We start from the raw sequence: 11,637 nt of genomic DNA, 5'->3' as shown, positions 1-11,637 counted from the left end.
TGAATAGGCAAATGTGTATCACGACCCTATACGATCCCTCTAAATGTGACTAGTTCTATCGCCAGCCGGCAGGGACTCGCTCGAAACATGAGCTGTTCATGTGTATGTATGTATGTATGTATAAGTACATTTATTTTATAACTCATATTTGCATATATGGCGTCGACTATAAAAATGTAAATATTGATACACGAAATTTTATTAACTGTATCGTCATGCTGACAAGTGCGCTCGTAAAATATTTGAATATGCCGTAAAATCAAGCACGAATTTCGTTTATTTTTATACATAAATTGTGGATTTGTCCTTATACTACTTTCGTCTGTTTGCATTTGCAATTTACAAGCATTTTTTTCATTTTAGCAAAAATATGTTATGAATGTATGTATGTTTAATATACATTTTATATGTATGTATACATATGTGCATGCGCATATATCTCACACTCAATACTTTTTAAAAGAATAAACTTCTATTCCAGCATCCATTGAGAGTAAAGTCGAAGGAAATTTAAGGGTTAAATTAGTTTTTTATTGTGTTTAAAAATATGATTTCTGGACTTTGAATTTGCCGTTAATCAGTCAATAGTCAATCTCAATAATAGGAATTAATAATCAACGAAGTGCTGTCTCGCTATTAAAAAATCAAACCAAAAAAAAAGCATCAACAAAATTAAAATAAAATTAATTTAGCCATTTTTCAAACAAAAATTTAGAAATAACAAAAAAATGTTTAGCTCAAAATATTCATTAAGACATACCAAATGTTTTTTTAAAGAAATACTGGTATCAGTAATTAGTCTCAATAACATCTATTATGCGCTCTGAATTCAAATATCTATCACTAAATTGCTCTCCCAAATTCAAATACATTTAAATATTTATTTTAGAAAAAAATTCCAGAAACAGAATAAATAAAAAAATTCAACTGCATCCTTTTACAGACACATAGGCCCCGGCGAGATTCGAACTCACGATCTCCTGTTTACTAGACAGGCGCTTTAACCAACTAAGCCACGGCGCCGCTTGCACACATTGTCGTCAAATTACACAACTCAATCGCTGCCATGAGAATATGAAAATGCCTAACATAGCACAAGCTACATCAACACTTCAACATTCTATGTAGTACACAAACGAGCGTATACGAACGAATGGCACACGAATAGCGATCAACATATGTAGCTACCATCGAGAACGAATGCACACGCACATGCATACGTATGCTGCGTATTTGCTGTCGTGAACGCAGTTCAGCAGCTGTACAAAAGCACTACCGCCAACAATTCCAATTGTTGGCATAGTTGTTGGCGTTTTTATTTCCGAACAATTCTTCTTTAGTAGTTCAGTAGTGGGCTATAAATAAAATGCCGGTGCCAAATATAAAAGTTTCTTTCGGTTGTATATTTGTTGTTTTTCGTTTATTTTTATTTTTATTTTTTTGTTTTTTAAGTTTGTGGCGATATTATGAACGAGTGTTTAGAATAGATTTTCTGCCGACAAAGGGAATATTTGGTAAATAAATTGATGAAATGACTGTTCGATACGGTTATGTGGTGGTTAATGGTTTTGGATTTGGGTTTTGAGCTTAACATTTGTAGGTACAGAAATACATGTATGCATACATACATATATGAAAAAATGGTTTAATAGATGTGTGTAATTTAGTGTAGCGGATTTATATAAATTATAAATTTATATATGGTCCGTTTACACACAAATACATACCAACAATGCATATGCGAAAGTGAAAATTTTCCATAAAGGCGGATTTTGTGAAAATGTTCAAAGAGGAGAGAATATAGAAACTTTGAAAAAAAATTAATTTATCAAATACGTATGCAAATTATTTTTGAATTTATTATATTTTTAACAGCTTTCATACTACTGATTTAAAATCTACGTGAACCATCGCTGAGTAAATCACCAAAATGTGTCAGCATTTCGGGACACTGACGCTGTATGCACATACACACACACATTCATATGTACAAAGGCAAGTGATCTAAAGGGTGTTTTTTTTAGAGGTTAGGTTTTCAAGATGAAATAAAACGTATATAATTTAATGTTATGGCCAAGAATTTAGCTTTATTATAAAGATAAGGGTTTGCCATTATGTTTTAAAAATGATTTCGGGCAAGTGGCTGCCGCGGCTGGCTCGAATAAATTCCAGCCGAGAGGCCCAATTTTCGACCACTTTTTGCAGCAATTGGGGCCGTTTGTCAGCAATAACGCGCCGAATATTCTCTTCCAAGACGTCAATCGTCTCGGGGTTATCTGCGTAGACAAGCGACTTCACATAGCCCCACAAGAAATAGTCCACCGGTGTTATATCGCACGATCTTGGAGGCCACGCCACAGGTTCACGGCGCGAGATAATGTGCTCACCAAAAGTTTCCTTCAATAAATCGATTGTTGCGTTGGCTGTATGGCATGTAGCGCCGTCTTGTTGGAACCAAAGGTCGTCCACATCAACATCGTCCAATTCAGGCACGAAAAAGTCATTAATCATGGCTCTATAGCGCTCTCCATTGACTGTAACATTATGGCCGGCTTTATTTTTAAAGAAATATGGACCAATGATTCCCTCTGCCCATAGAGCACACCAAACAGTGACTTTTTGAGGATGTAACGGCGTCTCAGCAATGGCTTGTGGATTATGTTCACTCCAAATGCGACAATTTTGCTTATTGACATACCCATTCAACCAAAAGTGAGCTTCATCGCTGAACAAAATTTTCTTGTGATGCGTCGCGCGAACCGAACCATTATTTTCGTAATAAATTTGCACGATTTGCAAACGTTGTTCAGGTGTAAGTCTATTCATTATGAAATGGCAAACCAAACTGAGCATAAATCAAGTGACAGCTGTCAAAAAGACCATCTACGAAAAAAGTAGTGCCAACTTGAAAACCTAACCTCTAAAAAAAAACACCCTATACAAAATATGAATAAAAAAATATAATAATTAATAAAATAATATTTTTAAATATTAAATTGAGTGCCATACCTATTTTTGTAGAAATACTTTAAGATAAAGAATTATATATGTAGGAAATTAAAAAAAAAATCTAGAACACCTCATACCGAGAATTCGCAGTCAATTTAAATGCATTAAGGGGGGAGCCTGCTTTAGAGGCTTCAAAAAATCGATTTTTTTTTGCATAAATGTCTTTCCAAACTATCCAAGAATGTGTCCTCAAAATTTCAGAAGCAAATTCAAAATATTTTCTCAGTTACAGAAGAAATTGTGAGCAAGCGTCGAGCAGGTATACGAGCGGATTTTTATGTACATACAAAAACTTTGACGGGCGATTTCCCGGTTTTTTATTTTTATGAGTTTTCGAAAGGAGATACCATTGATTGTATTCCGAATTAAATTCGCTTCTAGTTGAACCTAAAAAACCTTAAGAAAGTTATGATTAACCCACTTTTTAAAGAATCTAAAGTGAATTTGTTTTCCCAAAGAAATGATTTTTTTGTTTTAACTAGCGAAAAATTGTTGAATTTCTCACTTTTTGTTTAATTTTCTTGATTTAACTAGAAGCTACACTATACTAAAATAAACAAATTTTTGGGTTTTTGGTTTCAGATGAAAATTGCGACCTGCATCTTTTCCGCCGCATTACACATGCACACTCGAGGCGCCTCGGCAAAATGCTTGTACCAGGCATAATATGACATATATTTTAATGAAAAAATTTGAGAAGACTGCTGAAATATATAACAATAGTACCTGAAAGTTTCGTTTTAATTGAGTATTTCTTTCATTCCGAAAAAAATCCACGAAAAAATCGATTTTTAGAAGCCTCTAAAGCAGACTCCCTCCTTAAGCCGCACTGAAAAAATTTATACGAGACTCCATAGCACATATGAAAGCAGCTGTCACGTAAAGTATGAAGTATATAAACATACATACATTTGTATATGTATATGTATGTATGTGTATATTCCATTTAACTTATGTAATAAACTCAAAGAACCGTAAAATGAGTATTTTTATTGCAAACAACTTCCCAAATACCGGCACAAAAGCAAATAGAAAAGGAAATGCCAAAACAAGCCGGCACTGAGAATAAACAAACAAACTTTTCACTTTAACTTTCGATTTTTCCCTCTTCGGATGTGGAATTGTGGCAAAACCGAAAATCAATAGAAGGATGGGGGGTATAAATACATAAATATTTGTGGAAATAAATATACATATCTGTGCATAAATAAATCAGGAGAAAAAAAAGAGAAATATAAAAAATAACCCAAGGTAGCGGCTCCCTAAAATTGCAATTTTACGACGTGTACGGATGCTTGGGGGAGGAGATTGACAACAGATTGCAAATACGAAAAGAAAATAGGAAAAGTTTTCAAGTTAAGCCAACAGCATCTCTAAGGAACTCGGCAAGCCTAAGTATACAGCCTAAAACGCCAAATTTGTGTACAAAGAATACCGAGGGATTGCTTTACGTTTCCTATATTAAGGCGCATAGGAAGTTTTTACAGCTGAGCTAATTTTATGGGGTCGGTAGATGAATGAGTACCTCCTTGTATGTATGTATGTATATTTAAGTGAAGTTATGTATGCAGAAGCCAATAAACTTTCACTCTTAATGAACTGGAAGAGGAAGCAATAGAATCTGCGCGTATGTATGTGTGTATTTACATACATATCGACAGAAATATAAAAACTAAAATGAATAAGTAAAAGGTCGCAAAAATCTCTTATCTATGTACTATAAATGAAGGGCTAGGGATTGAAAAACTGTGGTAATCTTAAAGATTCTCGCAATGGGAAGTCGAGCACTGAGAATTCAAATTTGATTTTCTAGCCAGTTGTACTGATTTTTACTCGAAAAATGATACTCGTACATAATACTTTGTATTGTATTGTACGATTTTCGTTCCATGATAGAGTACATACAAATGGATTCTGATAAGTGGACATACTGTAGATTAGGTTAGGATGAAGCGGTTGTCCTATGGGATACACTCAGGCTCATAGCCCATTGTGATGTCGCAGGCAGTGTGCGTTTTTCAAAAAATTTAGAATACCTCTGATTTATATATCACTCTGAAAATTGGAAGCTAAATAAGCAAAACAGCCTTTATATGGATAAGCTTAGAGAAAAGGGTAAAGTACGGCGCCGTTACTCGAAATTTCTAATCAGCTGTAACTTTAGAGCTCATCACATTTAGGAATAGGTATATGTAGTCCCTTGTCAAAGCTGGTGTTTCGGATCAATACTTTTAGAATGCTTGTAAATGGCGTCGTACGTGAAACATATTTGACATTAGTGAACTAGAGAGCTGCAGTACACGAACATACGAAAAAAGGGGCGAATATTTCTATCACTCATTTTCATTTTCCATTGACGCATTTTTTTATTTAATAAAAAAAAAATTAGGTGATTAATTTTGCGGCACCTTATGTATGTACAGGTGTTTTTTATTTAATAAAAAAAAAATTGGGTGACTAATTTTGCGCCACCTTATGTATGTACAGGGTGCGCCATCTTTTATGTCGGTATGTAAGCGCTGAATAATTTGTCATTTACTAACCGATAGACTTCAACATACATGTTTTCGATCGCTTTACACCGAAACAACTGAAATCGACGCTATAGGTAAAACCCGAAATGCTTGACAAGGTGATGACAAATACAGAATAAGGATCACAGTTTGTGATTGCTAATAAGGGTGGCCACCTAATTGATATTGTATTCAAAAAATAGTTTTAATAAATTATAAGTAACCAAACTAAATAAAAATACCCCACTTATACAAATCAGTTTTCCAAAGTTATTCAATGTTTTCATACCGGCATAAAAGATGGCGCACCCCTTTTTGAAGTTTTTATTCTTTTCATAACAGAACATTTCAACAGAAAGCCTTAATAAAATTTCCTTTGAGTGTTCGAACTAGAAGCTATGGAAAAATGTGTATCCGAAAACATAGGCCATTATATGTAAATAAGTATATACAACTACATAACCTCCCTTTTTCAAGTACCCGCAATTTCTCATATCTGTATTTTTTCCCACACCTGCATCTGACACTTTTTTTGGCACTGCATTTTTGTGTTTCTGAGTGCCAAATTAAAATTACATTTCGTTTGCGTCGGCAGGTGTTTTTGCTCTGGCGCCCTTTCTGCCGCTTGAAGACGCACCCTATGGCTGAACTAAGCAAATATTAAATAAGTAACAAAAACAATCAACGAAATCGCTCAACTGCACGATTGGACAGATGTCAAGTGCAGACACAAAGCTCCGCGGTGGTTTTTTGATGATTGTTTTATCAATCAACTCGGTGTCGAAAATTTCGTAATCTTTTCGCGTGTATGTATATATGAATACTTATACACAGTGGAACCTCGATATAAGGATATTAGTTTGGTGAAAAAAAATGCTCTGGCGCCCTTTCTGCCGCTTGAAGACGCATCCTATGGCTGCACTAAGCAAATATTAAATAAGTAACAAAAACAATCAACGAAATCGCTCAACTGCACGATTGGACAGATGTCAAGTGCAGACACAAAGCTCCGCGGTGGTTTTTTGATGATTGTTTTATCAATCAACTCGGTGTCGAAAATTTCGTAATCTTTTCGCGTGTATGTATATATGAATACTTATACATAGTGGAACCTCGATATAAGGATATTAGTTTGGTGAAAAAAATGCATTATTTCCTCGGTAAACGGTTGCAGTGCACTTTGTGCAAAAATAAGCAAATATCAAAAAAAATATATATATATAGAAAAATGCTAAATTTTTTCTCTAAAATTTTATTTTTTATTTCTTTTTTCAGTTCAAGCAATAAAGTAAAAAACATTATTTAAAATTGTGTATTAATAAATTTATTTAAAAACATTTTGGTATTTTAGTTTGCTTACTTTTAAGGAAACAAAAAAACAATCAATAGATTTTTCGCCAGCTGTCAAATCCTCAAATCCTCATACAACACAGTGTAGAATGCTTCGCTCACAAAATATTTGGAGCTTTTTGGGTGAAGATTTGTCGCGTATACAGATCTACTTGGGCTTCACTAGCTAACTAATTTCAATAACAAAAAAGCTAGGCTAACAATGAGCACCCAACGCACTATACTTTCTTATGTGGAGGCTGTAATCGTCAATATAGTCAGTATTCGCTCAGAGACTTTTGAAACGATGAGTAGAAAGCATACGTGTCGCCCATATCAGACCGTTAACCGGCTTTCAGCGATTTAGAAGGAGTCAGCTGATTTGCTGACTTAACCTGGGTCATGACAGTGGTCTGTTTACGACCAAACTGAGTTTGCCTTGGAGATATACGAAAAAAATCCACGGAGCCTTCTCTGCTGTCACTTCATTCCATTTGAACAACGACTGATTAGACGAGAGTGTGAACAGAATTTTGCTGCCGAATTATCGGTTGCGTCGCAGCCGAAGTTACTCTTACAAGTTTACTTCAGATGGCCAAACCTGGTAATTATTCTTAGATTTTGAGTAGAAATTTCGTAATGAAAATACTTTTGCTGACAGAGCTCTAAGCGTCAATAATTTTCCATAGGTTTTATGCTCAAAATTGTTTTCGAAGGTCGTGAATTATATAATCGGTCATGGGCTATTTGGTAGGCATTCCATGAGGCTAGGAGTTTTCTGCCATGAATATTGTAGAAGTTGTAGAGATGAGGAAAAGGAAGAAACAGTTGAGCATTTCCTGTCCAACCTTAGCTAAAATCAGAGCAGGTTTTCTAGGTAGATATTTTTTCAATTCTCTTACGGAAGAGCCAGAAAATGGTATCATGAAGATAAAAAAATGTGCTTCCCGTGTCACACAGTGGTATCACAATGGACCTATAAGGTCTTAGTGAGTTGTTTGTACAGACCGACTACCATCATAACCCAATCTAACCTGGCTCAAAATATCTTCGCTGTGTCTAAAAGCATTTTGCCACCGAAAAGTTCGCCACAACGAGGATTTTTCAGGTGTCCAAGAAAAAATTTGGTATTTTGAGTTATTTTATCAAGGCTCCTTATATCGAGGTTTTACTGTGCACAAATGTTTCTTACTTACATACATACATTTCATGAATGAACGAAGGAACAAAGCAGAAAGTTAATTTTCCTCAATTTCACACTTCTCACGCCTTCGAATGGCGCATTCTCTGTTTAACTTTATTTATAAAAGTAAATAATGAAAAATAAATAAAGGCTAATTTTCTGGTAGTTGTGTCTGTTGTGGCATATTTTTACTTCGGTGGAAGTATTGTTGTTTTTTAAGCTTACAGCTCAGCTCTTATTACATAAAAAGAAATGTGTAAAAAATTTATTTTTTTTTTAACAATATCGGCTTGCGTTGATACTCGAAGGTACTTAGTTCATGGGAAAATATATACAAGTTCTAACTCCATCTATCCTCAGGTTAGAAATGACAATAAAAAGTGTTTGTATTTACATCAACTTCTTATCCCTCTGAGCGGCTAAAGGGACCTGACCACCCTTTAATTGCTTGGCTATGTCACGAACGCGAATACATCAAAGTAATTATTACACGAGGGTGAGTCATTACAAGAGCAGCTCTGATGACTTTAAAAAGCAGAGTCAATAGTAGATAGAGAAGGAAAGAAAAAACAATAGACAAAAGTGCATGCGAGATTTTTTTGTTTTAAATAATTTACTAATTTCTTTACCTCAAAGCAGGCAGTGTGGAAAAGGCGGATTTATGTAAAGCTCAATTCCAGCACATAAATTATTGGACTTCATACAATAGTTGATAAAATTCTTATTAAATTTTCTTCGAGATAAAACTAGTGTGAGGGCGAGAAACGATGGTGTGGCCGGCTGTCAGCGGTTTTGAAGAATTAGCTAATTTTGCTTCTCCATAATGTGGAACCCGTTTGTTTACGACAAAACTGATATTGGCATGGTGACGTTACTAGTTTGCCGTCTGAAGAAGGACCGATTGGAAGCCAAGTTACTCTCACAATTTTGCAAACAATTCTGGATGTCCAACCGATAGTGAAAAAAAAAATCAAAAGGAGTGGCCAATAACAGACCGTTAACCGGCTCTCAGTGATTTTGAAAGAATGAGCTGATAGGCTGACGTAATTGAGGTCACGACAGCGATTGGTGTACAAAAAAAACTGAGAATGTGTTGGTGATATAGGAAAAAACAACAACACAATCTTCTCTCATATCGCTTCGTTGCCGTCCGAATAACGTCTAATTGGACGACAGTGTGAATACGCGTGGAATGAGGGGGCAGAATTCTGCTGCCGAGTACCCGGTGACAGCCGAAGTTACTCGCGCAATTTCGTGTTTTACTACAGCTGAAGGCCAAATCTGGTAATCTAACATCCGTGTGGCCAAACCTTGTAATCCAACATCCTTGTATAAAGCATTGTTATCATATATTGGAAGAAACTAACAACAAAATCCAACGACTAACTACACTGCATATTTTTATATTTTTTTATACTTTTTGATTTTTATACTTTTAGAATAAGTTGTCTTGCGCAAACCTCTGGGTTGCTTGGAATTTCTCTTCAAGTGAGCCATTCAGTAAAAATATGTAAATTAATTTACTGTTAATAAAATTCGATATGTCCCTCACCAAGGCATAGCGAATTGGTCTAATGGACATTTCCTGTTTTAGTAGAAATCAAAACTAATTTAGTTAAAGAAAATGCATCAAATTATGTAGTCATGTCGCAGCGCCAAAGACAATCCATCAAAACTTGTTTGACATTTTGACAATTTATGAACCTAAGTACGCACTTACACATGTTTCCTTTTCTGAGCAAGCACACACCCATAGTACACACATACATAAATATATCCGCAAGGAATTCAAATGTAGTTAAACATGACAATTTTCGAATACATTTAATTGGTAGAAACAAAAGAAATAAGATTACTAGTCAAGCCGATGATTGATCTACGTCCATTTCCATGTATTTCGTGTGCATTAACTGGCATTTTTGTGGCCAGAATTTACACATACGGATGTGCATACATACATATATACTCGTATAGAGGCGTAGTTAGAAGAAAAGGAAATATAGAGATTTAGCAAATTTCAATTAATGTTTTTTACAAAAACAAATCCAATGCTGCGTGCGCTTATGAATTTATGGTTGTTAGTTTGGGTCACTTTTACATGCATTTTTTTGGACTTTTATTTTGTGAGCTCAACTTAGGTAAGAAAAAAATTATTGCTATTTTTTATTTGACGATATTTCGACCTCAATTAGAAGTGAAATTAATGATCTTTAGGAAATATTAGTTAATTTTTTGTTTACTCTCTCGGAGATTCCGTCATGAATTGAAAATAATTTATTTTCTTAATTTATTTACAGATTCTTTATTTATTTATTTATTTATTTACAGACGTGAAATAATAATACAATTACTCTTACTCGTAAGAAAGGAGCACTGGCTACCAGGACCTTCGACTCGCTGAGGTAAAAGTAACAGATAGTTAGCTTAAAGGTCTTACATGTAAAAGGATGGTTAATGGTTAATGGTAGTAAAGGGTTAAGGTATGGCCCTTTAGCACTGCGACCATATTGATCTATTGTGCACCCTATGCTGTCTATTGACTGTTAAGTATGCTTATGAATTGTACCAGCTCCTTCTGAGGGAGTGATTGAAGGTCTTCATCTGTAAGCATGAACTTGTTTAAAAACCTTTTCCTTCTATGCGAGAACCCCGGACATTCGATGATGAGATGTACTATGGACTCCTCATCTTCGCAGCAAAATCTGCAGGTGCTGGTGTTAGTTATGCCTAATTTATGTAGGTGTTTTTGCAGGTGAAGTGACCCGCGAGGGCGCCTGCGAGAGTGCGAATGCTCTTTTTGTTTAACGTGAGGGCCATGTTAGCTCTACGCTAAACGCTAAACGTTAAAGCTTAGGAACTTTTTGGAGTGTCTAATACCTTCTACGTTGTTCCAATGCTGATTTAATAGAGTTTTGGCCCAGTATTTTACTTTTTGTTTTAGGCTGTTTTTGTTGAATCCAAACATGGGACTAGGTCCGATGAAGTTTACATCTGCCCCTTTTTTGGCTTTAAAGTCTGCCTTTTCGTTGCCGTCATATCCCTCATGTCCTGGTACCCAAATTAATGAAACATTGTTTTTGGATGCCAGGTTATTGAGTGCCTTGTGGCATTCTAAGAAAGTTTTTGAGTTGTAGGTATAGCTATCTAAAGCTTTTAGAACTGATTGGCTATCCGAGAGTATTTTAATCATTACTCTCTTGTGGTTTCTACGTTGCATGATGTTTGCTGCTTCCATTATTGCGTATAATTCCGCTTGGAAGATGGTGGTGTCCCTGGTGAGAGTGAATGATTTGTGGATTCTGGGCCCCACTACACCTGCTCCTACACCATAAGGTGTTTTTGATCCATCAGTGTACCATTTTTGTGAATCATCATTCATCCATTTTGGGTTTGTTTTCCACACGATCCTCTCAGGAAAGGTAACTGTGTATCCTTTTGCGACACAGAGGGTTGGGTCAATATGATCTGAGACTTGAGCCATGCTTATGCTGTTTTTGATTTTATTTAAGATACTTAGGTGACCGGTGAGGTTGCCTAATTTGAAATTTTCTTTCATGTGTAGCATGAGTGCTTGCGTAGCTGCTTCCTCTTGGATTGCTATAT

The 11,637-nt window shown here is 35.4% G+C and overlaps 1 non-coding gene across 1 annotated transcript; it reads right to left on the bottom strand.

Annotated features, from left to right (window-relative positions):
- Nucleotides 1-949: 949 nt before the first annotated feature.
- On the bottom strand, nucleotides 950-1,023 carry Trnat-agu (transfer RNA threonine (anticodon AGU)). Its single transcript has one exon. It is a non-coding gene; the product is annotated as a tRNA-Thr (tRNA).
- Between the last annotated feature and the right edge of the window lie 10,614 nt (nucleotides 1,024-11,637).

This window comes from Anastrepha obliqua, chromosome 1 (assembly GCF_027943255.1).
Source record: "Anastrepha obliqua isolate idAnaObli1 chromosome 1, idAnaObli1_1.0, whole genome shotgun sequence".
Taxonomy (NCBI): Eukaryota; Metazoa; Arthropoda; class Insecta; order Diptera; family Tephritidae; genus Anastrepha; species Anastrepha obliqua.
This window is presented reverse-complemented; position numbering and strand designations above follow the sequence as displayed.